At 37.4% G+C, this 5,258-nt stretch overlaps 1 long non-coding RNA gene across 3 annotated transcripts; it reads left to right on the forward strand.

Moving 5' to 3' along the window:
* The first annotated feature begins 373 nt into the window (after positions 1-373).
* Positions 374-2,777, forward strand: LOC110941701. 3 transcript variants are annotated; one of them, XR_002594358.2, is made up of 4 exons: positions 374-2,010; positions 2,157-2,237; positions 2,330-2,428; positions 2,522-2,777. It is a non-coding gene; the product is annotated as an uncharacterized LOC110941701 (long non-coding RNA). The 3 variants fall into 3 exon arrangements; XR_002594359.2 differs by having other exon boundaries at positions 377-2,010; positions 2,342-2,428; XR_004893564.1 differs by having other exon boundaries at positions 383-2,237; positions 2,342-2,428.
* The last annotated feature ends 2,481 nt before the right edge of the window (positions 2,778-5,258 follow it).

Genomic DNA, 5,258 nt, shown 5'->3' on the forward strand with positions numbered 1-5,258 from the left:
GTATGGTAGTGTTTTTGTTTTAATTGGTTGACTCGATGTAATTTTTTTTGAGATCGTGTTATGAGTAGTATGTACAAGTAACCGAAACATAGACATACATGTTATGAAAGAGAAATATTCGGCTTATTGCCCCGCAACGCGGACGGGGCAAAAACTAGTAAACATAGAAATGTAAAGAGGATGTAGAGTTAGAGTAAATTTGTCTCATTAGGCCATATGGATTTAAATAGGTTTTTTTTTTTTTTTTTTTACTTTTCCTAATATTTTTAAGGATATAAATTATATCTGAATTACTTTTAAATTATAATCCTATAAATAAGCAACCACTTTGGGCTTCAATGGGTTGTACTATAGGCTTGGGGTGTTTTCCAAAAAAAAAAAAAACCCATCTACTTCATACATGTCTTCACTCTTCACTCTTGAATACTGGTTGCACAAAGAGAATCTAGAGTTTAACCAGAGAGGTGAGAGAGAGAGACGGAGTAGCTCTGCTTCTCTCTGAAAAAGCAATCCCTAATCCAGAAATTGCAATTGAATCGGAGCTCCGACCCTCCGATCGAGCGCTGAAAGAATGGATGTTTGACTTTGTTTCCGAAGAAACGACGACCACCGCGTAGTACCCGTCGTAACGGCCACCAACAACACTGCCGGTATCTAGACCGTCACCAGTGGTTCAATCGGACGCCAGTGTACATTCTACAACCCTAACTCTAGAACAAATCTCGCAAAAAAAGAGAAATCAAGAAGAGGTATGGGTATATATTTCAAAAGGAAGTTGTTCTCATGACTGAACTTGAACAAACTTTTCTAGCCCTAATTTCTTTCTCCAGAGGTACAATTTTTTTTAAAGTTTATATGTTGAAACTTTAGAATTAGCGTTTGGATGATAATTTGAGTTTCTATAAGTAACAAGTTTATGATTGTTGAATCTATAGACTATAGTTGTTGATGTGTTTAACAGTTACAAGTTTATAGTAGTTTTTTTAAGAAATTGAAATTGTTGATATATTTTGCCATAATCTTCTTTTCATGACTTAATTTTCACATATATAAGATTTATATCGAGGATTCGAGGTATTTGCTTGGTCGGTGGGTGGGAAACACATTTTTGCGTGAGACTTGGTTACATCCGGTTGCTATGATTTCTTCATGAGAGGGATGTCACCCTGCTCCCATCACTGGCCCGGTAGGATGGATGCAAGTGTAGATCTATATATTTCATATACGGGGTAAATGGATCAGATAGCATGTAAAAAAGTGTTGGGTTGATTCCAAATATATTTTAATTTTACATTTTATATATAACAAGTTTTAGTGTTTATACAGTAAAAAAGGACATTTTTAGCAAGTTCATTTTAGGCTAATTTTGTTTGTTTTACGTGTTTGACCAGCTATGATAAAACATAACCCGTACTGACTCATAACCCGACCCCCTCGAACTTTTCGCTCAATAGTGTTATATATGTAGTTTTCGTATAGAAATTTTTGGGTACATACGTTTTCGACCCCCCGGTTCTATAGATATTTTTGGGTATATACGTTTTCGATCCCCCCATCGAAAACTTCAAGCTTCGCCATTGTACTGACTCATACTAATGAAATAGTTGAAGCATAATATTTCTATCTCCATGACAAGCAAAACTAATGGGAAAGGCAACACTTTGATAGGATTTGCTAAGCAATCCATGAAGGAATCTATTGTAAGCGTGCTACTTGTGTTAGCCCATATGTCATGCAAACTTTTAACTCTAAATTTGATACAAAAGTGAGTTTGATTAAACAAGTTGCAAAAATTTAGTTGGTTTTAAAATTTTGAATAGAATACGTGTTGTGTTTACTTTCTTTTTGCAGCGATGAAGGATGTGCTAGGAATGGTCTTTCTTAAAAAAGTTATGGTCCTTAACAAAAATCAAGGTTAATGTAGTTAATTTCCTACCGATCATTTTACAATTTTTCTGGATTATTAGGATGCTAATGAAAGAGTATTTCCGTTACAAGGATGACGAAGAGGTAAACAATAATCTGTTCTATTTTTATTTTTTTAGAACGGGTTTTTACCACTTTTACTCATCCTATCTCTTTAAGTTAAAACATAAGTAAACGGGACCAAATCCTCTGATTTATTCTTGCGATTGTTTTTGCATTCATTGGCACAGACGAGATGTCACTGAAGAAGCTGAAGATAATGTGTAAAGCCTTACTTCTAAGATAATGCTCATAAATTCACATATATTACGGTACATATTTATATTATTTTAGTTTTCACTTACCAAATATGAAAGCGTAACCGCTTAGATGGAGATTTCTCAAAGTTTGTTGATGTATGGAGGCAATTTCTTAGGCTCTGTGTTGGACGAGGGAGACGAAGCTACTAAAAGGTTCACTTACTTCCTCGGGAAGCCTAGCTGCTTTGTACGCTATAATGAAGGTACAATTCAACACACATTATTGCTAGCTTCAAGCCTTTCATCGAACTATGAGGATGCTATTTGCTACTGATTATTACCTAATCCCTTATTAGCTGAAGTGCACATCAACCGACACCTCACTCTGTTTGTGTGCACGAAGTATGATGCAAAGAAAGGTCGCCAAGAATGAACAACAACCCATTTGTAAGGTCAAGGCTTACAGAAAGCAGCTCATCATTTTTTAACCACAACAACAGCTAGGAGATGTGAATGTATGTTTGTTGCGTGTAATTATCATACATTTGGTCGATAAATAAACATGTTAGTTAATAAACCCTGCCGCATAAATTGGTATTCGTTCCGTCTTAATTTGTAAGCCCCTATTGCGTTTTAATTTCTAAGCCCCCGGCCGCATCGCGGCGGGTGCTTTCATCTAGTTCAAATAAATTTAAAATGGTTCTTGCCCAGATGGCTGAGTTGCCTGTTGTTTATCTAGAGATCAGGAGTTCGAAACCCGGCCACAACAACACCTTCTATCGATTCGTCGCTAACGTCAACCTTCACGCCACTGGCGATGTCAATTTAATGTGTTTGTTCTAAAAAATAACTAAATGGAAAATGGTAGAACTTAACACATTTCGGGACATGTGTTTCATGTTGAACAGTTGAAGTTAAGAAGGTTGTTGGAATAGTTTAGGTAAAATGTAGGTTCGTATGTTCACAATTTTTGTAGAGTTTTGTTAGATATTATGTCCAGTTCGATAAGTCAACGCTGCCGACCGGGTCTTGACCCGTAAGAGTTACACCGTGGCAACGAACTAAAATCCACTTAACTAATTTAACTAGTAATCACGAACGATACGCGGGTATTAAACTGAGAGGCGGGTACATGGACCGGGTGAGACAAGAGCACTCTTCTACGCCACTTGTCGTGCATGCACTCTTGCATCGCCACTTGTCGCGCACCTACATCTCGGCCAATGGCATTACATGCACTATGCATGTCCACCACTTGGCAAACATGCATAGATCTTCATTCTCTATTTAAGGATGGTTGGTCTTGCATTTTAGAGGTTGGATGAACATAATAAGAAGGCTCTCATAACACCACAACCGGCCAAGACCGCCGCCGGCCACCTCCGCCTCTGCCCTGCCGCCGCCGATTGCCGCGGCTGCCGCCGCTGTTTGCCGCGGTTGGCCGCCGCTTGGCGCCACCTCCTTCGTCGCGTTCCGTTGGTTCGTTTACTAGCACTTGTTCGTTGAACCTCGGTGTCTCGACCGGTTAGTCATTAACCGAGGTATATCTTTCTCATCGGTAGTTATATATTTCACTGTGCTCGTATTTGCATGTAACCGGATCCTGTCGGGTTTCGCTTTGTTGATCATTTGTTTATATTTCCGCTGCGTTTTATTAATTAACTATTATTTATTAAACCGGGTTTTTGATAAATAAATTATGACCGATCACCACGGAAACCCAACAGTGGTATCAGAGCCTTAGTTACAACATACGAGTCGGTATCGGTCCTTTTAACCGGAATTAGAACACAAACTTTATTTATTTAAAGTTTATGATCTAAGTATTTTTTTAATGACACTTTTATTTTGGTCAATATTTTATTTGTTTTGCTTGACTAAAATATTGCCCGGTTTATTTTGTGATTGTTGTGCGATGTGCAAATCCGGCCCAACCTTTTTTTGTAGTTGTATATTTTATTTGGTTTTGTAATTATTATTTTTGGTCATCGAGATGTTCAAAGTTGTAATAGATTAGTTTATGGTTTTGGCCCGTCTTGTGGTTCAAAGTTGTAATAGATAGGCCTTTTGTCTTTGTTGTATTTACTTGTTAAATATTATTGATACGAAGACCCGAAGCAAAACTGAATGCCAAGAGGAGTCTTGGAGTGAGTGGGAGTTGCTCAAGACAACAAGATGCACTCAAGTCCATCCTTGTGGTTGTTTGTGTGTTGTGACCCCGTGACCCATTTGTTCTTGCTATTAGGCTCTAGCAAGATCGAACAATCTTGGCCATATGGATTTACATATTTATCTTGCTATTGTGGTTGCTTTTATCTTATAAATTGTTATAACGTAAGCAACCTAAATACCAACATGATTTTAAAAGGAGTTTTAAAATATTAAAAACAATCACATTAAAACAAGTTCTAAATTGTTTTTATAACTTATTAAAGTTTTTGCTATAAAACAAAGGATGTTTTTGAAACAAATAATAACCAATTAAGTTTTGCAAATTAAACTAGTTTTTATTTTCCAAAACTATTAACTTGATAGTTTTCTATTAACTTAAAATTGGTTAATCCAAGTCGCGACAAACTTAGTTTTATAGGTTATCTAAAACTAATTGTCCCGCGAGGTGAAAGGGTTTTTTTGGTTATGTCGCAAATTTAATATCTAAACTAAAACCGACAAAAACGACCCTATTTAGTAAAAATTAAAATCAATAGTCTATGCCATCCTATTACTAGTAACACTTGAGGCATAATGCGAACCATCAGTGTTGGAGCCACAGCACGACACTTGGTGTCTAGTTTATCCTTCCAAGGTGCAAGGGCTTTGTCAACACATCCGACTCTTCCACATGTGACCATTTTAGGACGACTATTACTTTTCTTCTCGTGTTTATGTGCCCCAGCTGTCTCGAGAACAAAAGTGGCATAGATGAGGCCAAACGTATCAATGCAAGGACAACAGATTATCCTCGCAGCCTCATAAACCTCGGGAATTGTGCTTTTCTCACAATTGACAATCGTTGTCAGTCCGCTTGAACCTCTTGCTAATGTTGCATGCCCCAGCCGCCTTTGGAAAGAGCTTCTAACTGGATTCTCATTC

Source organism: Helianthus annuus, chromosome 5, assembly GCF_002127325.2.
Source record: "Helianthus annuus cultivar XRQ/B chromosome 5, HanXRQr2.0-SUNRISE, whole genome shotgun sequence".
NCBI lineage: Eukaryota > Viridiplantae > Streptophyta > Magnoliopsida > Asterales > Asteraceae > Helianthus > Helianthus annuus.